This window comes from Pan troglodytes, chromosome 5 (assembly GCF_028858775.2).
Source record: "Pan troglodytes isolate AG18354 chromosome 5, NHGRI_mPanTro3-v2.0_pri, whole genome shotgun sequence".
In the NCBI taxonomy this organism is placed as follows: Eukaryota; Metazoa; Chordata; class Mammalia; order Primates; family Hominidae; genus Pan; species Pan troglodytes.
The window spans coordinates 153,263,311-153,285,928 of NC_072403.2; the positions used below are offsets into that span (position 1 = coordinate 153,263,311).

General features: G+C 34.5%; 1 long non-coding RNA gene across 1 annotated transcript in view; it reads left to right on the forward strand.

Annotated features, from left to right (window-relative positions):
- The first annotated feature begins 212 nt into the window (after positions 1 to 212).
- The window catches only part of LOC107975334 (uncharacterized), a 45,667-nt gene continuing 23,261 nt past the window's right edge, over positions 213 to 22,618 (forward strand). The window contains exons 1-2 of the long non-coding RNA XR_001718779.1: positions 213 to 362; positions 443 to 1,150. This is a non-coding gene — a long non-coding RNA (uncharacterized LOC107975334). The remainder of the gene's footprint in view (positions 363 to 442; positions 1,151 to 22,618) is intronic.

Sequence of the window (22,618 nt, forward strand, 5' to 3'; positions counted from 1 at the left end):
ATGTAACCCCCAAATTTCAGTCAGTTGAGGAGATGGATTTGAGACTAATCTCCCGTCTCCTCAGCTGCAGCACCAGGTTAAAGCCTTCTTCCCTGGCAATACTCATTGTCTCAGTGATTGGCAAGACCTAGACCAAATCCCTGGCATTTTGGTACGCTGATCTGGAATGCATTGCTTGTGGCTTTGCTGTCTGCTGCAGGCTGGAGGAGCTTAAAAGCCTTTCTAAGCAGCTGCCTGTCCTTTTAGGACTGGATGTAGGTTTCTGCCTCTCTTTTTGGCCCTGGCATTGCTGGCCCCAACCACATGCCTGATTGCCCGGGAAGAACAGCCTTTGAAATTCAGCATCTGCTTCTGGGTAGTTGGTGAGTGTCCTCTCTGGGCCCAGACAGCAGGATCTGCTCCTCTCTACTTGGGAAACTTTTAAATACATTTCTGTTTGCAGGTTGAACAAGCCCACCTGACCAAGAGAGGGAAGCACGCTAACTTTTCAGTTTGGACACTCTTGGGGGCTTTTTAGTAATTGCATGTGTTTCTGAGCAAGTGAGTGTCTTTTGTGGGTACTAGACAACAGGATCTGCTCCTGTCAACTAGGGACAGTCTGAAGAATTTTGGTGTGCAAGTTCATCAAGCTCATCCCATGGAAAGAGGAAGCTCCGCTGTTTCAGTTTGGACACTCTTGGGGTTTGTTGGTTGCTGCAGCACTTGGATTGTATTTTGGTGATTGTTTATTTGTGTATGTCAATATAGCCATGGGAAGTAAGAATTTGATAAGCTGATAATCTTATGTAATACTGTTTGGCCTCATATCTTTGAATCTGGATAAGTTTGGCCTCTCCATGTGCCTCGTTTTGCTGCTGAATGGCAAAGCAGGGTGGAGTTTTGTGTATTCAGGCTTTTATGCTGTTGTTCAAAGCAAGGTCAGGCTTGATTAGTACATGATGTTCTTCTGTGGTTTTTTCTGGCTCCAGTCATCCTTGGAGTGTGGAGAGGTTTAGCCTTTAAAAATCAAAATGCCACAGAAACTGCTATACCCAAAACTTTGGTTCACAACCTTCATTGGATTGCCTTTCAGGGCAAAAGAAGTTTAGCCATGTGAACGTGTTCATAAGCCTGTGAGTTTGTATTGGTATCTCATGGCTAGAGTTCCAAGGTAAAAGTTATTGGATCTTTGTTTGCATGTATGTATATATGTTTAGATGTGTTTACATGTATGTATATTATTTCATATATTGTGTCTACCAAATTGGCTTATAAATAAAAGAGCACTCCTAAATTAAGTCCAAGCAATTTTCAAGTTCATGCGACTTAAGTAAATCTTTAATAAACAAGTTGACTTTAAAAGTACTGGTAAAATAAAAATTTTAATGTCATTGGAATTGTCAGTATATATTTTTATCTTGGTTTTATATTTGTGTCTGCTAGATATTTTGAGGTGTCAGAGTTTGGCACAGATGATTATAAATCTATAAACCCAGCCAATACAAAAATAATCTTTGTTTCTGTGATTTTTTTTATAAATAAGACTAATTTAATGTTGTTGGTTTAATGAATACAGCTTCATCTTCTGAGTTATTAGTGAAAATGCCCATGTATTTAACTTTAAAATTCTTACTAAGATGGACACTTACAATTCACAGGTTACAAAATAGTTAACAAGGAAATGACTAGTTTGGTCTAATATCTTAGTTCTCATAAATAATCTAGATAACCTGTTTAAAAAATGAAAGAATTGAGTACATGTAAATGAAACAACTTGTAGGTTTACTTTTTGTATAATTTTAAATTTAAAATTATTTTTGATGTTCATTAGGTGTCTGGGTCATTTCTAATTAATAAAAGGTCATGATATTGGGAAATATGCTTCTAAAAATTGTGGAATGTTCTCATCTATAAAATACTAACATCTGATAACTCGAGACTTTTCTTGCTTACTAGGTTTTCACTAACATTTAAAGCTACTAACAATAAGATTTCTAGTTAGTGTATAATTCTGTATTAAAAATATGGCAAAAAGATGTGTTCTTATTAACAAAAATAATAATTTTGTCTAATTCAGCAGTTATCTAAAGGTTGATTCAAATTATGGACTATGGTAAATTTTTGTCCTAAAATAAAATAATTGGTTATTTTAAAAATTAGGACAAAACAGAAAGTCCAAGCATGTCCAATTTAGTTTTTTTTCCCTGTTTCTCTGTGTCTATCTTCATGCACATACAGAGAAAATAGAAAATTGAAAAAATTTATGTAATAAAATACTCTTGAAAATCCAATAAAAAATTAGAGAAATTTGGCTAATTAATATTGCTCATAGTTAAAGCTCTTAGCATTCATGAAGTTAAAATAAAAAATATTATACAAATTACATTTGAAATTTGGCAATCATTTTTTAATATAGTTAAGCATAGAGCCAGATTTAGCATGGAGCCAAATTTCACATAGATGTTTGCATTGCTTTGTTTCACACCGTATCTGCTATTCTGCATGTACTAAAGTACTTACCATTCACATGTCTGAAATATGTTTCTTAATTGCACGAAGTGTATAGTGGTGTTAGTGGACTTACAGACATTAACTTGCATATCAATAAAAAGAAATCCATCCTGTGTGTTTTTTTTAGTCCCTAGGTAACACTTGCCTCTAAGGTAAACTGAGTAGGTGAAAAATTGGGAGTTGATTTACTGTTTATTTGTTTTTGCTTCTAATCTTAATTTATTTGATGTTTGTCCTCCTTCGGATTTTACTTATATATACACATATAAAACCATTTATGTTTTTTAGTTTCTAATGGAAGGCTTATATTTGGTTCTATGATTAGTCATTTCGTTTCCTATGCATTTTCAACAATTCATCATTTGCTCTATTTACCTAAAATACCTAAGCTACCTTGCTCAAGCCATTTAAAATCGGATTGACTTTGCTTATCTCTTATATAGAGAGCTGTTAAGTTTCCTGGCATAAAAATAAAGGATTTATAAGTTCTGAACAGAAATAGTTCATTATATATTTTTTATTTAGAAAACTAGGTAACAGTAGAAATGTTTAAGTGGTGTTTATTTCCATGGTAACTCAATTCTATCAATAATTTGGGTTGGCTTAAGATCTTTTCCTTCAAGTCATGAAGGAAAACTTTGATGTGGGTACTAAGTTTTAATATTCAGGAAAGATTGTCCTTGTCATTATCGAAATTATATTGATTGGGATAGCTTTCAAACTACTTTAGTTGTGCCTACCATTGTTAAAATTAAGTGACATTCACTTGGATTAAGTAGCAGTTTAAAAAAACATGTTCTAGTGATTTTTGAACCTAAGCTTTTATCAAATATGAGACTATTCTACTGATGTTTGGACCCAAGTCTTCTATCACTGTTGGGTTTTCGTGTGTGTACTTGAAAACACATGTTGCGCTGGTTTAAAGATTCTAGTGGTAAAAGTTACCTAATCAGCCATCAGTACTATATGTGGAAACCAATCTTGGAAATGTGTGACAATACACTTTTAAAATAGCTGAACAGGAATTATTGTGTGTTTGTTCTTACTTTGCCCTTGTTTTGTTGTGTACTATTGAAGTGAAAGGAGATTATTCGTCCTCATACTGAACTTCCAAAGCTGATATTTGCATTTGCCATTTTTTTATGGAGAGAAGTTAATGATCTTACTTTGATAAGTTTGCCAAAGGACCTATCCCATTTTTATGCTTTTGGTATAGTTCTGTAACTAGAATGCTAGCAATTAGATATATGCAAGAAGTAACCTAACCACTTTAATATAATAGCTTGAAGTGCTGCAACTGGACACCAAATGACAGTATTTTAATTTGTGACATTGTTGGAGAGAATGATAGGAATTTCTGCAGTAAAAATGTCCTATTTACTAATCCTTATGCTGTTAAGTTTCAAGGCTTTGACTCCTAGGTTTGAAAAAGGCATCAACTCCTGATAAATCTTGGACATTGATGCCAATCAAAGCCTTGTCTTTAGACGTGGGAGAAGATGATAATAAAAATGAACTGCTTTCATGAGACACAAAGCCAGAAATGAAAACTATTCAATCCTTCTAGGCTCAGGAACTATTGTAGAAGAGGTGGGTGCATGAGAATGTAAGGGCCAATTTTGAGGGACAAAATTAGTTCAGAATAATATACCAAGCACACTGATTTAAGGCCAGCACCTAGACCCATGTGGCAGAATAAGAACATTTTCTTAGAGCATTGATCTTCTCTGCAATAGAAAATTACAAAAATATGAAAGGTTAAGGAGATCTTACTTTATGGTCAAACTACTTTAAAATGTGAGGTGGTGTTTACTTTTCTTTGGATTATACTTAAATAAATGTATTTTTAATGTTTGTCTCAGTATTGTATGTGATTCCTGAAATTCTCATATGTATTAATATATGTTGTCAGTAATTATTATGATTATTATGTTAAATTTTTGTATGCCACAGAAATAACCAAATTTCCTTGTCAATTGTGTTTGTCCTAAGAATTTCGTCATCCACAATTCTTTGGCTTTGATTCTTCTCAAAAAGCAACTTATAAGCAGCTATAGTCCAAGACTTGCTTCTTTGGGGGAGTTCATGAAAAGGACTCCTGAATGCAGGTTTCTGATAACCAAACGGCACATTTGGAGATTGTGCCATTGTACTAAAGAGAAAACTTCCAGGACTTGAATTAAAAGGCCAATGTGTTTATAAAGATTGATAACCCAATATGAACAGAGCAGGAGTTGATTGTGTGGACTGAACTAATGGAGGAAAGAAATAATTTTTATAGCTTTTTTGAAACATTGCTGAGTCTGTTTTGTTTTTCAGAGCCTGGAGGAAATGTTCTTTTGAGTTATTTGTAGCCTTTAACAACTGAGGAGAGTACACTCTTTTTAGAAGAATTTTAGGCATATTTCTTTCTCTCTTCCTGATTTATCCAGAATTCAGAAACTATTTGTGAATATTCTGAATTCATGGAACTGCAGTTGTTTGCATAAGTTCAATAAAAATCTGTTTTCTTTTATAACAAGACACAGTTGGAGGAAATGGTTATTTTCCCTAGGCTTTGACTGAAATGGCATGTTTTCAGATATAAGCAGACTACTTCGAGAAATTGATACTAACTTTATACAGCCAATGAGAACCCCTTAGGATGGGCCTGGCACTTCGTCTACACAGTTCCTTTGCAGGGTTCCTTGTCTGTGGTTAGTGGAGAGCATCACTTTCTGACAGGGCCAAGGAATCTCAAGTTGCTGAGGCCTGAAGAAAAGAGTTCACCCAATTCATACAGGTATCTGCAGGTGCGGATGGACCCTTGCCTGGGCTGAAGATGCCTGTGGAGGTCAAGTCTGATCCTTGGTTCCAGCAAAGCCAATTTAGGAGAGCCTATTTGGACAATGGAGAGCCTATTACTGAACTTTTTGTGGGTAATCAGGCCAAGTACAGTGGGACTGAAGCTTATTTTGCAGGTAGACTGCAAAATAGATCTATCTTTGGTGGAAGTGGGGGACTGGAGAGAGAGAGAGAGAGATTATGTTTTAGAAGAAAATTATAGTATGAGATTAACCTCTGATTTGCTTATTGCCCATATTCACCCATGATGTGTAGAGCTGTCCACACTGCCCCTCCCCAGCATGAGGCAGACAGAAATATTGATGACCAGATTCTCCATGATTCAGGAATTGATAAATAGAAAGGGAGGCACTGAAACCAGCTCAATTGTCCCATGGTACTAATGTTTATGGTCTCCTTTGAATAAACATAAAAATCAATCCCCGGTCTTGAAACATGAGAAAGTTAAATTTGTCTTATCTGAGTTCCTTTCTCAGGAAACCAACTATCGGTCCTCTCAGATAGTATCAAAGAACTAAAATTTACTAGATCACCACACCTGGACAATAAGATGCAGACCTGTCATCCATCATGACTACCTAATCTAACTACCTGCATCCTGTTGATCAAACTCTCTTCTTTACTCCTCCCTAATTCCTGTTCTCCAACACATGGATTCATTTCTTCTCTGCCATGTACACCCCCAATTTCAGTTAGTTGTGGAAATGGATTTCAGACTAATCTCCCATCTCCTTGGCTGCAGCACCAGATTAAAGCTGTCGTCTCCAGCAATACTTGTCTCAGTGATTGGCTTTCTGTGTGGTGAGCAGCAGGACTTAGACCAAACCCCTGGTGTTTCAGTAACATTGCTACCTTCAATGTTAGTCAATACATCTTAAACATGGAAAGATCACACAATAAATGACAAAACTAGCATTAAATCAAACTCTTTTGGATTCCACAGACAGTGTATATTCATTCCATAACTTTATACTGCTTGTTAATTATTCAAACCACCTTAATCAGAAATTTCCAGTTTCCAAAAATTGTATTATACTCAGGTTGGCCCTAGGTTTATGAATCGTTTGCTTGTTTGTGTATGTCCTTAGGGTAGCCTTCAGTCCTTTTGTAGAGCCCTAATATGACTAACCCACCAAGAATCCATGCCATCTTGATTCTAATTAGTTTAGTGAACATTTAGGTTCTCCAAAAGCAAATTCTTTGTATAAGGAGATAAAGGAGTGAGCAAAAGTTTCCTCTGTTTGGAGATTGCAGGCAGTGTGGCACCCAAGTAATGAAAATAATAGTTAACCAAAAGTATAGGTACAAAATCAAACCAAAACATCACACAGAAAAACTAATATTGCCTTGACTCTCATAGTTCCAGCTAGACTTTTGAAAGAATAGTATCACTTCATAGCAACTAAAACACTAGCTTTAAAAAATTAAAAGTAACCACTAGGGGCTGAGTACCCTGGCTCACGCCTGTAATCCCAGCATGTGCTTATAATCTTAGCTACTCAGGAGACTGAGGCAGAAATAGTGCCTAAGCCTGGGTTTTCAAGGCCGTGGTAAGCAATGATTGTGCCACTGCACTCCAGCCCAGAGCCAGAATGAGACCCCATTTCTTCAAAAAAAATGAAATAAAAAAATTAATTCAATCAATCAATAAAAATGATCTCCAACAGGATCAAGGTAGATGATAATGAGAAATAAGAAAAATCCACTTACCCTTTTAACTGAAAAAATGCTCAGCATTACTGTATCTAGTTTTTCTTTTTAAATTAATTGGTAGAAAATGTAGTCAGAGGCTCTAAACATATTCTGCAGGGAGCAAAACAATAATCTATATGAAGATTTGTATTGAGATATTATATACATTTAATAAAAGTTACACATCATAAATAATGTATACTATGTTTTCACAAGTGTATACACCTGTATATGCACCCTATAAACCAAGATATATTACTTTTCCTTAGCCACAGGAAGTTTCCTAGTCCCCCTTCCCCAGAAATTTCCACCATTATCAGGAGAGACTACAGGTTTTATATCTCCCATCATAAATTAGTTTTGCCCGTCCTTGACTACAATATATAGACAGTGAAACTTTAATGTACCTGTCGGGAGCATCAGTATCATGCCCCATTTTATACCAGATAAATATTCATTGTTTATCAAAACGTATCTATCCTTGTTACTGAAACACCAGGGGTTCAGTGTAAGTCCGGCTGCTCCTGCACAGAAAACCAATCACTGACACAAGGAAGAAGGCTTTAATCAGGTGCTGCAGCCAAGTAAATGGGAGATCTGTCTCAAATCCATCTCCCTGATCAACTAAAACTAGGGGTTTATATAGCAGAGAAGAAATATAATAATGTGTAAGAAAGCAGAGACTAGGGAGGAACCAGGAAGCAATCATGATGAATAATGGGTCCGACATCTCATTGTCTAGATGCAGTTATCTGATGAGTTTCGGTTTTTTGATACTTCTTTTGAGAGGCCTGAAAATCTTTCCCTGAGGAAGGAACTCAGATAAAACAAATATAATTTTCAAGCTTTAAGATCAGAATGGTCAATTTCTGTTTATTGAAAAATATCTATAGGACTATTGGGTTGGGATCATACATCTTCATGTATATGGACATTTAATTTTTCTCTGCTTTGGCATTATGAATGAGGAATCTATAAACATTTTTGTATGTGTCTTTTTGTAGATATCACCTTTTATTTTTCTTCATTAAGTAAGTAGCTATAGAATTTCTAGGTCATTTGATAAGTGTATGTTTGATGTTATAAAAAAATCTTTGAAACAGTTTTCTATACTCATAAATTTTACAGTGATTTGTTAAAAATATTCAATTGGTTTGCATTCTTTCTAACACACTCTCAATCTTTAGCTTTGGCCCTTCTAGAAAATGTGAAATGCTTTTTCACTGGTTTCCCTAAAGATTAATGGTGTTGAGCACCTTTTCATGTGTTCATTAACCACTGAATTATGTTGCTTTGTGAAGTGTTTTTTCATGTCTTTTTTCCCCCTTTTTGATTGGATTGTTTTATTTTATTATTAGGTTGTAGGAAGCATTCAGATATTCTGGGTATACAAATGCTCTGTCAGTTATATATATATGTGTATATACATATATATATAGAGAGAGAGAGAGAGATACGTACATATCTGGCAGAGTATATATAGAAATATAAAATATATATGACAGAATATATATAGAATATATTGACAGAATATATATAGAATATATATAGAAACATAAAAATATATATGTGAATATCCAGATATTTATATAGAGATTATGTATATATGACAGTATTTATATATATGCACCTGATATATATATCTGTTTTCTACCCAACAGACATATATATCTCTCACAGAAAATGTTCATTTTACATATAGATATAAAATACCTGACACATATGTTTTATATATATAATGGACATTTTCTTATATATATGATATATATATTCTTATATATACTTTATATATAAAATATTTGACATATGTAATATCTGACAGATATATATATACATGTATACACACACACACACATATATAATGAAAATTTTCTTCTAGTTTCTGAAACTTTTTTCATTTTCCTAATGATGTCATTTGAGGAGCAGAAATTTTTAACGTTTATCAACCTCAATTTAGCTTTTTTCTTTTGTATCTAATGCTTTGTTTTTTATTGTATAAGAAACTCGTGCCTACTCCAAGTTACTAAGGATATTTGTCTAAGTTTTCATCTTAAATGTTTCTGTGTCTTGTTTTTAGATTCAGGTTTGAATTATTCTTTGTGTATCAAATGAAGTAGTTTTTGAAGTTCACGTCATTTCATACACATATGCAAGTGATTTCATGGTGTTTATTCAAAATACATGATGTTCATTCCTCTTCTAAATTCCCATTTTGACTTTGTTCAAATATCTATCCATCATATACATGTGTTTTTTCCCTCAACTGTCTATTCTTGTTCCTTGGTCCGTTTGACTATTCTTACTCCACTACTACATATTCTTAACCGCTGTTTCTTCACAGTACATTTTAAAACAACACGTGTAAGTACAGCAATTTAATATTTTAAACACTGTTTTGAGTATTCATATACATTTTGGAATAAGCTTCTCCAGTACTCCATATTAAGCACACTTAGATATTATTTTCATTTTTGGAATCTAGGTACAGTTTACATTTAGTGTGTTGAATAGACATCAAAGTCACCGAAAATGAGTTTTGACAAATGCATATGTAACCCACAACCCCCTCAAAATACAAAACATTTTAATTACCTCAAAAAGATTGCTAGTCTCTTTCCCAGACAATTCCTATCTCTAACCCAGGAGGTTATCAATGTTCTGATTTATTTCACCATAGATTTTTCTTGGTCTAGATATATATATCTAGATATTTATATATCTAGATATATTTTATATATATATCTAGATAGTTATATGCACATAGGATGTACCCTTTTTGTCAGTTTCTCTTGCTCACATTATGTTTTGAAGATTTATTTTTTTGTGTGTTTATGATTTGTTCCCTTTATTGGTGGCTTAGATGTCATTTTATGAATATAACCAAATTTTAAATCAATTCTTCTGTTAATGAATATTGGATTGTTTTCTATCTAATTTTTGACTACTATAGACAAGTTTGGGATTAACATTTAAATAAATTGTATGGAAATATGTTTATTAATTCATTAAGCTTTTCAAGTAATCACTTTCATTCATCAGTTTCTGTTTTTCTCTGGTATTCTGGGCATTGATAAAACTGCAGGGTTATGATACACTGTGGGGTTAGCTAGCTGTAAGGATTTCAAAAGAATTTTTCCAGGAATGGCCTGATGATAAGGCTGGGAGCATGGAAGTTATCTCCTGTCTTTTCTTAGTGTGTTCCAACATCACTCAAAAGTGCAGTGGCAGTAGCAGCTTTGCTTACCAGAAGTCTGGCACTTGCTTAGAGAGGCCAGCACTGGCAAAACTGTGGTTTATTGAATAGATTAATCGCCAAGATGCTGAGTATCATGTCAGGCATTTTGTAATACAACAGGGTTACAAGCATGGAAAAGGCAATTACAGCCTTCAGGAAAATAATATTCTAGAGGCAAGGAAGACTTTACATGGATAATCACCATGCAATGTGACAAGTATAATGATAAATTCTTTACCAGGTATAGTAGCAGAAAATGAATAAGTATTTCAGTAATAGTGATTGATTCCTAAAATAAGTTTTAAAGTGTAAGTGGGAATTTTCTAGGCTGAAAGTAGTGCCAGTTGCAGGATTCCAAGTAATGAAATCAAAACCACAGAAATGGAGGCTAGAATTAGCATGTTGTGTGCAAACACAATGTATATATTTTTATTTCACTTAACATAATTTCATTAACATTCTTCATATTTTTGCATAATCTGCATAATCAACATGTTTAAGAGCTGCATAATAGTCTACCAAGTTATCATTTAAAACATTTTGAGGATAGTGCATTGCTTCTTTCAAAAGTTATTTCAAGTTTTAGAAATAAAAGATTATTAAAGTTAAATCATATAATGGATATAAAAGATTTATACTTTTAGGATTATGCATTTTATTATATTATTTCTTCTTATTTCTTCTCACTATAAAAGGTTTTGTGTATTTATTCCTTGTAAATATATAACAGGCAGTATTATTCTTACTCAGCAGAGTGTTGGTATTTTCAACTCTAGAGGTCATATCAAATATTTTATCCATAAGTACATCATTTTTGTGATCCAGTCACCACTAAAGTGAGAAAAGATTGAAGTGAAATTCATATCCTACAAAGCCCTCTTCCAAAAAGTAAATCTTGCTTGTCAAAAAACATGTATTAGTTTTTAACCATAATTTTTCTGTGGTTCAGATACAACAAACAGTTTCATGTGTTTATCTACCCAACCATCCTCCTCCATCTACCCTCTAACTATCCTCTATCAGTCTATTTATAGACCATATATACATTTGTGTTGAGGTCTTTAATGAACCAGATTCTCAACTGAAGTTGAAAATATGAACAACCTTATATCCATTGAGCCAATGTGCTCTATAGACGAAGAAATTTAAGGTGAATGAATGTTTTCTAGAGGTGGTGTAGTAACTGGAGGCAAGAGTATTCAAAAACATAGAACAAGTATGCCTATTCCAGCACACTGGAGAGTTTGTGTTTACCACCAATTATTTGTTGTTGTTTGATTACATAACTTCATTGAGACAGTTTAAATTGAATGGCATCTATTTCTTGTGGAATAAGTTCTTTACACAACTAGAAACTTAATTTTGCTTGCATCACCTATAACTAATATACCATATGAAAGATCATTTTTAGATATCTATGTGGGCCATTGAAGTATCAAGTAATTTTACTCACTGCCTTGAGTTTTCTCTGTTATTTGAAGCCCAAACAAAATTAAATTGTACTTTCTCATTTTGCAGAAGAGGATAAGGGAATGGTTGAGATTATCTTTGAAAACTAACAAGTTAATTAGAAAATGAATGGTTTGTATTTATTATTTTTATAAAATCTCTTGTAGATACTAGGATATACATAAAGACAATACAAAGCAAATGAAGTTAGAATATGAAACTTAGAACTTATAAGAAAATGGTAGTAAGGCCACTTAATGCTAAAAACAAAGTGGGCATATAATATTAGTGCTTTGTTTCTCAAAAAAACATTTTATATTATTTTATATTTTTATTTATTTACTTATTTTGAGGCAGAGTCTCTCTCTGTCACCCAGGCTGGAGTACAGTGGCATGATCTTGCCCCACTGCAACCTCGGCCTTCCAGGTTCAAGCAATTCTCCTGCCTCAGCCTCCTGAGTAGTAGGGATTGTAGGCACGCCCCACCACACTTGACTAATTTTTGTGTTTTTAGTAGAGACAGGGTTTCACCATGTTGGCCAGGCAGGTCTCAAAATCCTCTCCTCAAGTGATCTGCCTGCCTTGGCCTCCCAAAGTGCTGGGATTACAGGCATGAACCACTGCACCCGGGTTCAAAAAAAACATTTTAGGTAAGAAGTGTAATTGACATGCTATGTTATTTCAATCATAAAACAATCAAATGTCTCCTCTTTTCTGAGTGATTAATACAAAAGATTGGCTACTATTAAAGTCTTATTAGCTTAGTTTTCTGGAATTAAATTTCGAATTTAGATTTTATTTTCTCATTCTTTAATGTACCTTTCATTTTAGTATCAGGATATTTATATCACTTATGATTTTAAAATATTAAGGTAGTTCTGGACTTCTATATGCCTACATGTTTCAAAGTTCTTTGTGAAAAAAAAAATCAACATTTACTGTTAATTATTCTTTTTGTTTGCTTGTTTGTTTTGTTTTTGAGACAGGGTCTGGTTCTCTTGCCCTGGCTGGAGTGCAGTGGTGCAACTGACTCACTGCAACACCCACCTCCAGAGCTAAAGTGATCCTTCCACCTCATCCTCCCACCTCAGCCTCCTGAGTAGCTGGGACTTCAGGTGCAAACCACCACACCTGAACAATGTTTGTATTTTTTGAATAGTCAGGGTTTCACCATGTTGCCCAGGCTGATCTCCAACTCCTGAGCTCAAGTGAGCTGGCTGCCTCGAACTCCCAAAGTGCTGAGAATACAGGCATGAGTCACTATGCCAGACCAAATATTCTTAATTCTAAAAGAAACGTGGTCCCACTCACTCTGTAATATTGCTATATAAAATTTTAACTCTGATACCAGAAGACTGATGAGGATTTTATGACAACTAAAAATCATCACCAGGTAACTCTCCTTTCCCAAAACTACTATAACACTCTACAAATTATTAATAAGTTGAGCAAGTAACTCTGGATTTGAGGAAATTATCTGTAATTCTTCGCAATAAAAGAAAGTCACAGAGAGTTTTAAGTAAATGTGTACTTCCTATGGATTTTAGTAGTCCACAGTGTTTTCGTTTATTTTTGTGATCATTTGTTTGGTGCCTACATTATGCTTATTTGTGCGTGGTACACAGATGGAAGATGTCCACCCTGACACCAACACTGGAAGATCTTCATTTCAAGTGGTCACAGCCCTCCCTTTTAAGATCTTGCAGCTTAGATAAAATGTACTTTAGAAATGGAGTCTGACATAATTTGGGTCAGCACTGGATCCAATTAACTATGAGCAGAAGGAAGCATCCGAAATGATATGATGCTTTTTTGGAAGTTGGAGCATATTAAAATAAATGAGGACATCGAGTGTGGTAGGGAACTGACTGTTTATCCAGAAGTATTAGTGTTTATATTAGAGTTTATCATTCTATATGCCTTTCACTTTTGACTCATATTTTCAGCAATAATATACATAAAAATAAAATATTTGTATAAACTCAGCTTTTCTTTTAGACCCATTCTGTCAGAACTTTTCTCTCCCAGCAAGTAAAGCAACACAACAGCAAGCCTTTGCTTGGCCTAGCACATGATCCTCCTTACATGCAGAGTGAAGCAGGGCATTGGATCTGCTAACGTCATTCAGAATAATGTTTAAAAATACTCATCATTGGCCGGGCGCGGTGGCTCACGCCTGTAATCCCAGCACTTTGGGAGGCCGAGGCAGGCGGATCATGAGGTCAGGGGATCGAGACTATCCTGGCTAACACGGTGAAACCCCGCCTCTACAAAAAATTAGCCGGGCGTGGTGGAGGGCACCTGTAGTCCCAGCTACTAGTGATGCTGAGGCAGGAGAATGGCGTCAACCCGGGAGGCGGAGGTTGCAGTGAGCCCAGACAGCGCCACTGCACTCTGGCCTGGGTGAAAGAGTGAGACTCCGTCAAAAAAGAAAAAAAGAAAGAAAAAAAACCTCATCATTTATTTTACCCTATAAGAAAAAGGCATGTGTATGTATACTTGACCACATGCTGTTTTGTAATAATTTTCTCATGTTCTTTTTTCCCTCTTAGTAACTCAGAAGCTTTTGTTTCAAGTGCTACCTTTCATGTACTAACAAATCTTACGTAAAATTCTGAGCCACACTTAAAAGAGGAATCAATAAAAGTTTATGCTTGCCTATATTATATATTATTATGAAGTTTGTGTTAGGTAATAAACATAAATGTACATTCATTAATAATATTATATAACGTGAATATATTTCATTTTAATTGTAATGTAAGAATAATACTCATGAGAACTCTCAAAGGTACACCTACACAATTGGAAATGCACTCTTTAGGACTGGTAAAGGTTGTTTCACTGACTAGAAGAAAGATCCTGTAAGTAAAAATAAAGAAAAAGAAAACTATACAATTTCAAAGCTGCACTGGACATTGTATTTCCCAAGCATGAATATAATTAGTTACACATGATCTATTTTATACAACTTGATACACTCTTCTACTAATTTGGAAGATTGGAGGTTCATGCATCTTCTCTTATCTTGCTGTCTATTTTTATACTCTGATTTAAACATAATGCATGGCAAACTGTCGCCATGGCCTAGCAAAAAGCATCAGATATCTGAAATAAAACAAAGTTATTTATTGAATTCCAAAATGGCCACAATAAAAGAGGAATATTTTCTTTACAACTATCACAGTAAACTGTCACCTTTCTAGTGTCACTTGTTTACTTATTTAAGATAGCTGCCAAGGAATCTCAAGGTTAAAAGCATTAGTTAAGCCAGTACCATAAATAAAGCCAAAACCAAACAATTTTAAAACAATGTAAAAATCCAAATCTAAGATATCTATTTGGGAGTATTAAGTAGAGGACTGTTACAATTACTCATTGTGTTTCGCATTAAAACAGTTGCCAGTATAGAAACTATGAACGGATTTTTATGAACATCAGTAATTATTCTCATATCAGTACTATCTGTTTTAAAACTACTCATTGATAGAGTCTCACTTCAGATGATGATGGAGTATCTTGTAGAAGAGCAGTGTTTCCTCTAAGAACAACTAGATGTCTGTATTAATTTTTTAAAGGTGTTTAACAGCTTTGGAGAGTTGAGACAGCCAGGACTTGAGGGGACAGAAGAGCATAAAATGGGAAGCTCATTAAAGTAAGTTAAATCTCTGTGCTACATTTTTGTCCCTGAACCAACTGGTAACATTAAAGTTTTTCAGGACAAGATGAATTCAGCAGAAAGCAGCTAAGACGGAGAAAAGCTATCTGAGTAGAGAACAATGGGAGTTTGGAGATGTCAAGGCAAGACAAACTTGAGGGGATAAGATGCCAGAGATGAGGAAAACCTAATGAAGTGAGTCTAACACTGTCCTAGTTTTCAGCATGAGGCATTTGCCTTTTGAAGCTATGCAGTGTGAATTTTAGAAAGCAGCCGAAAACCCGATTGCAGTACTTGAATTACCAGAAAGACAAAAACTGTAGTTCACAATCCACCTGCTTAAACACCACAACAGACTCAGTGCAGAACTCAGAAGGATACACCGAAGTCATGGTTGTAAACTAGAGGCAGAACGCGCTAAGTCAAAAGACACATTAAGAGAATGACAAGGTACATCACAGAAGGGGAGAAGACATTTGCTTTACTTGTATGCAACAAAGATATTATATTCTGAATGTATACACATTCCTGTAAATCAATAACAACATAGCCCAACAGATAAAACAGTCAAGAAACATAATTCCACATTACAAAACAACAAAAAAACTTTAGCTACTCAATAAATATCGAAAGAGCTGTTAAAGTTTAGTAGTCATTAGGCAAATGAAAATTAAAACTATGACAAGATTTTGTTAAACATCTCTTTCAGGAACTATTAAAAAATAACAAATGTTGATGAGGATGTAAAGCAGTTAGGATGTTTCAGAAAGGGTATAAACTGGTATAATCAATCTAAAAAATGCTTGGCATTATCTACTAAAGATAAACATACTTATTTCTTATGACCCAGCAATTTAGATCCTAAATGTGTACTCAACAAAAATACATGCATATAAACAAGAAAAGATACAAGAATTTCATAACATCACTATTTATGAAAGTCCTAAACCAGAAACTATTTATAGGACTATCAACAGGTGATTGTATAAATACTTTGGTATATTTATATCGGTGGTTCTCAACTGAGAGTGATTTGTCCCTCTAGGAGGCATTTGGTGATGGGAGAGGTATTTTTCATTATCATAACTGTTGAAGAGGTGGGATGAGAACAGTGTTACAGGCATCTAAGGGGTAGAGACTAGGGATGTTGGGATGTTAAACATTCTAAAAGGTACAAAATAGGCCCCAGATGACTAATTATCTGGTCAAAAATATCAATAACACCAAAATTAAGAAACCATGATCTATACAATAAAATATTATATTGTCCTGAGTATTGACAAATTGATGCGACATGTGAAACACCAATTCTTCAAACATACTGCTGACAAAAATAAGACAGTGACAAAGTACATGTTTTATAATTCTACTTACATGCTACTAAAAACCCATCAAAACCAATCAATCCTGATAGAAAGCAAGATGCTGGTTCCCTCCGTGGTGGAGTAGTGATTGAGAGGGTATATGTATTCTATTATTGATTGATCTGAGTGTTGATTCCCTGGGCATATTTGCTTTTTGAAAATTGCTTGAATTGAATAACTATTATATACATTTATATAATATTTCCCTGTAAATTTAACTTAAATTTGTCTTTGAATCACTAGCCTGTAAGATATCATGGGATGTTTAATATCATTAAGATTTCATGTGTATATATGCAGTTTGGAATAACAAACAATTTCAATTTTGAAAAAGACAGAATGTTATTTAAGTTGAAATAGAATCATCAAAATACATGACATTTTTATTTCTCAGGGGTGTGTGTGTATGTGTTTGTGTGTGTAACACATTGTCAAGGAGGTGTTTTAGCACAATATTTTTAAAAATTCATTTTAACTGCCTGTACCTACTTTTTATTTTCTTTCAAAGGCAGGATCCTCCAAAATGTTTTTCATTTCTTGAAAAGTAACTTAGCTTCCACAAGAATAATAAAATAGACAGTATATCAGGATACCCTACAGCGAACTACCATGGCAACAGATACTTTGGCTGAATCTTTCTAACCGTGGGCAAATCTGCCCAAGGCTGTCAAATCCAGTATCTCCAAATTGCCATTGAAAATATTAATGTTGCAAGAGGAATAACATTCTGTCTTGGTCATACATTTACTTAAGATAAATAATCAGCCATCGTGGATCACGGAGAAATCACGTGACCAAGGATTATATGTATATTGAAGTAAATATTAAATATGAATCATTTATAATTTTATTAAATTACTATATGGTAAAAAATATCGATTAAGTGAATCAGCATGGAGATTTTTATCCAGTTATATTAGTTTACAAAGTTCTGACAGAGCAAAGATTAGAGAATTAAATACTAGGTTGTAATTGACTCTATATGGTAATGTATCTACCAGTATAAAATGTATTTATATACATTGTTTAACTTTAATACTCATCTTCTTCAATTCAATATACTCAGATATGTCTTCCTGTCGATCGACATCACTTATGTTTCACTGCTCCAGGAAGATTTAGGATAGGTGGCTGGGCAGACTGGAGGGATTTGGTGAAGAGAAACTGAAGAGGGGGAAAGGTAGAAGGAGAGACGAGGGAAAGGTAGGAGGAGAGACGAGGGAAAGGAAAAGGAAGTGTGATCGTTAATTTTGGGGGTCAACTTGACTGGTTTAGGGAATACCTAGAGAACTGTTAATGCATTAATTACTTCTGGATGTATCTGTGAGAGTGATGGAGTCTGTGGACTGAGTGAAGAAGATCTGCTCTCGATGTGGGCGGCACCATCCAATTGGATGGTGGCCTGGAGAGAACAAAATAGTAAGAAAGGGTTTGAGCTCTCACTGCCATGGAGCTAGGACTCTCTCTTCCTCTTGCTCTCGGGCATGAGAATTCCAGGTTCTCTGGCCTTGGAACTCCCGGACTTACAGCAGAGCCCCCAACTCCCCGCTCCCCCACCCTCCCCAGTTTCTCAGGTCTTCAGCTTCTCTGCTTCTGAGGCTTTGAGATTTGGAGTGAGGCTGGCAACCTGTATCCCAGGGTCTCCAGCTTGCAGACAGCTTGTTGTGAGACTCCAGTCTCCATAATCCTATGAACCAATTCCCCTAATAAATCACTTCACACTTATGTTTGTTTCTATCTATCTATCTATCTATCTATCTATCTATCTATCTATCTATCCATCCATCCATCTACCTACCTACCATCTATCTATGCTATTGGTTCTGTCTCTCAGGAGAACCCTAATACCCAAAGTGAGTTAAATTGTAAGAAGGAGAAAGAGGAGATGTTGAAGAGGAGGCAGTTGAGGAAAAGCAGTGAGGAGACTTAGGATGATAAGCACTATATTCCTAGCTTCCCTTATGAATGGGAAAGTCCCCATGGGAGGAAATTCTGACAAATGGAGTTTTAATGAAAACGCTCTGTGAGGACTTGTGATATTTTCCTTTAAATGAAATTTAAAGAGCCTTTTTCTCTTTTCCTGAATCCTAGAATAACTTTGTGAATGGGAGCCACATGCAACAGAGAAGTTACAAGGGGTTGAGAGGACATAGAACTAAGCAACCGTAACAGCAACCCCCATTACCGTTCTTCAAATGTTTCATGTCAGGAAAAAAAATGTCTGTATTGTTTATGCCACAATTTTTAGGTCGTTCTCACAGCCAAACCTATCCTAACTAAAATGAGGCATATTTCACCTCCCATGTGCCAGACGTAGAGCTGGAAACCCAGGATACAAAGGTGACTTTTGAAATCTGGAGACTGAGGATTAAATATTAAATCTAGTGGAATGAACAGTTATCAGTGTTGCAGTATTACCTGCAATGTGGAGTGCTGTAAAATGAGGTCTGGTAAAGCTTTGTCAGGAAGATGAGCCTTGAATTGACACTTGTCTCAAGGCAGGCCTCATGTCAGAAAGCATAAACTCATTGAATACACAATTGATCTAAATATAAGTAGTTCTTACGCCAAAATCATGGAATCTGTATGTGAGAGCAATGTAAGACAAGCCGTTAATCTACCTGGTGTAGTAAAGGCCAAATACTGAAACACTTCTTGAACTGATCTAACGGATTTCAATTTGTACTCTGTCCTATGTGCAACAGAGCACTATTTGAAGAGTTTTGAGTATTGGCAATGAATTGATTATGCATTTGTTTTTATATACTCAACAGAAAGGTGGATTGGAATAATGATATGGAAAATAGGACACTCAATTAGCTCTGAAATAAGACATGGCAGATGGAGAAGGTTGAACAGAAACTAAAGATGATAATTGTAGAATTAAGAAGTTCCTTTTTCTTTCTCTAACTTATTGGAATATGGTTACCGAAGCTTCTCATCGTTACCTGAGTATGGCTTGTCTCTGTTTGATGTTGCTGTCTCTTTTAAAAGCACTAGTTATAGTTATGGACTAAACTCTAGCCTCCCTGCTGTTTCCAAGGAATTAATTCTTGAGCTTCTTTTTTTACAGTATTATTCCTTTCTGGGTGATTTCTGCCACCTCAAAGATTGCAACCACCATCTATATACTACAGTATTAGAAGTCTTTGAGCATATACATATCAAACATAGTAGAGATATTAAGAGACATGATTTATATGTCCATATTTAATATTTGGGCAAAACCAATAATGAAAGCACACTGTACCAGGACAGAGATAACTTAATTTGCTAAGCTATTAAATTGAAAGTGTCTGTATCATAAATGAATAATTCAGCACACCTGGGTATATATCAATTAGCTTAAAAAACAGGATGTTGGCAAATTCCCAGAAGACTATTTTGTACTCTTCCACTCACTAGTCACTTTTCCCCACCAGCAAAGATAAACACTATCCTGACTTTTGAAGATATAAGTTTGTCATTCTAGTTTGAATATTTTATGTAAACAGAATAATACAAAATATAATCCTTTGTGTCTAGCACCTTTGAACAATATTTTCTTTGAGAGATTCATTTATATTTTGTGTACTCGTAAGATACATATTATTATTTTTGGATAGTATTCTGTTGAATGAACATACATTTATTATTCAGTCTGTTGTTAATAGGCATTTTGGACTAGCCTAAGTAGTGCCATAAAAAACATTTTAGCAGGCGCATGCTGGACATTTATTTTCTTTTTCTTTTTTTTATTATACTTTAAGTTTTAGGGTACATGTGCACAATGTGCAGGTTTGTTACATATGTATACATGTGCCATGCTGGTGTGCTGTACCCATTAACTCTTCATTTAATATTAGTTATATCTCCTAATGCTATCCCTCCCCCCTCCCCCGACCCCACAACAGGCCCCGGTGTGTGATGTTCCCGTTCCTGTGTCCACGTGTTCTCATTGTTCAATTCCCACCTATGAGTGAGAACATGAGGTGTTTGGTTTTTTGTCCTTGTGATAGTCTGCTGAGAAACCTGCTGGCCATTACTTTAGTGATGTACCCAGGAGTGAGTCACAAGTTATGCATGTGTTCAGCATTAGTAAATACTGCCTAAGGGTTTTGTGAATTGTACAAATACTTCTATATACCCCTTCACTTGAAGCCTCTGATACTTTAATTTCTCACCAATTTGGCATTATCTATTTCATTTCAGCCACTCTGATGGTTGTATATAAATACAGTATGTTACTTTTGATTTGCATTTTTTGATGACTAATGATGAGTTGCATTACTTTATCTTATTAATTTGAAAGAGATCCTTATACATTACAATTAAGAATTCTGTATCATATATATGAATATATAGTGAACAGCACCTCCCACTCTATGGGTTGCCCTTTCACCATGAAGTATACCTTGAGGAACAGAAGTTCTGTGAGTATAATATAGTTCATTTTATGAATTATTTTTCTTTTGGTCAGCAATTGTATGTCCTGCTTAAGAAATATTTGCCTACCTCAGGCTCATCTAGAAAAATCTTCTATGTTTTTTCTCAATGTTTTACTATTTTCTCAATGTTTACTATTTCATATGTTAAATCTTGATCTGCATTCTGTCGAAAGTTGATTTTCACATAAGCATTGTCACTGTTATTACACTACATGGAGTTGTATATGATTAGGTCTCTTTCTGGGCTCTCTATTCAACTTTATAGTTCATTTCATCTATGCTTTTCTAATTAGTATCGCTTTATAATAGATCTTCATATCTGGAAGTGGTCCATTTTTACTTTTTCTTTTCGTGATTGCTTTGGGTATTCATGACTTCATAGTTCCTGGTACATTTTATTTTCCCCTGGTCAGTTTTCACACACACACACACACACACACACACACACACACACACACACGCTGGCAGAGATTTTGAACTGTGTTGAATATATTCATTCATTTTGGGAGAAATTACATCTTTAGAATATTGTGTTTTATCATCAGTGAACATGGCATATTATAATTTTTTGTTCTTTAAAATATCTTCCTAATGTCTAGAGCTTTCAGAACAGTCTTCTCCCGTGTGTTTTGCCAGATTTATTTCTAGGAATGTAATGTTTCTTTGACGTTATTATAATTGATTTTGTATGTTTAAATGCATTTTCCACTTGCTATTACTTTTCTGGAATATACATATAAAATTGATTTATGTATATTGACCTTCTATCCTTGAACTTTGGTAAATGTACTTCTTAATTCAATTTGTCTGATATTTCTGAATATTTTACATATATTGTATCATTCATAAATAATGCAAGTTTTGTTTCTTTCTCAATTTTACGTATTTTATTTAATTTTGTTGCTTTATTGCACTGCTTTTAACCTCCAATATAATAATAAATAGAAATGAAGATAATTGGCATCTCAATTGCAATTCCAAATTGGATGATGGAGAGGAGATGGAATATTTTATCATTTACTACATTAGATAGCAGTGTTTTGCAGATACTCTTTATTAGATTAAGAAAATTCCTTTTGGTCTTAGTCTGTACAATTAAAAAATTATAATTTTTTTCAAATATTGTTGCTGTCTTTAATTTTGTCGGTCTACTGAATTGTAGTAGATGATTTTCAATCTGTGTTAAACCAAACTGGCGCTGCTGGATCATGCATCACTTTGTGTCATGATGTGTTATCCTTTTTACTTATCACTAAATTCAATGTGCTAATAATATGTTTTAGGAATTTTGTATCTTTGTTCATAAGAAATATTGGCCTACAATTTCACTTTTTAAAATATTGTTTTAGTATTATTGTAACAAAATAATACTTTTCTGATAATATGAGCTAGGAAGATTCTACTAAATTTCTGAAAAACATATAACATTGGTTTTTCATTCAATATTTATAAAAATTCT